Source organism: Sinocyclocheilus grahami, unplaced genomic scaffold (assembly GCF_001515645.1).
Source record: "Sinocyclocheilus grahami isolate Dianchi unplaced genomic scaffold, SAMN03320097.WGS_v1.1 scaffold2431.1, whole genome shotgun sequence".
Taxonomy (NCBI): domain Eukaryota; kingdom Metazoa; phylum Chordata; class Actinopteri; order Cypriniformes; family Cyprinidae; genus Sinocyclocheilus; species Sinocyclocheilus grahami.
This window is the reverse complement of record NW_015507610.1, coordinates 1014-1588: the sequence shown is the minus strand read 5'-3', so window position 1 is coordinate 1588 and position 575 is coordinate 1014.

Sequence of the window (575 nt, the reverse complement as noted above, 5' to 3'; positions counted from 1 at the left end):
TTATCAGTATTATTGTTAGTTTTTCTTTTTATTACAGGAACACTGAATGACCAACAATATCTTAATCAACAAGTTAAAATGATAAATATGCATTCCTACATGCTTACCACGTTTTAATTCTAATTACTAAAGTTCTATCATTAAATAGTGCTTGATTATCATAATATCATATTATAATGCTTGACTGACTGATGTTAAGAGTGTACTTTCAGATATTTAAAAAGCTGTGCCATTTTACTAACGTTAGCTTTTATATAAATAGTATATCAGTCTGGTGAGTAAAGACTTTGCCAGGCAATGGCAATTCTATGACCACGATGTGCGCAGAGGGTTGTATATAACTATAGTAATAGTGCTGCTTTTTTAATGAACACAGTAAATGAAAAACAGTTTTTCCCTGAGATGCTTTTCAAAACAATGTGTGTTTGAGCTTCTGACATGCAGAGACATTAGAAATGCTAGAGAGAGATGAAAAAAAAAACCCAGATACATAAAAACGTTAAAATCTCCAAACCTACAAAAAATTGACTAATAACCATTGTTAGTTTACACGAAAATATTGTAAATAATTACCA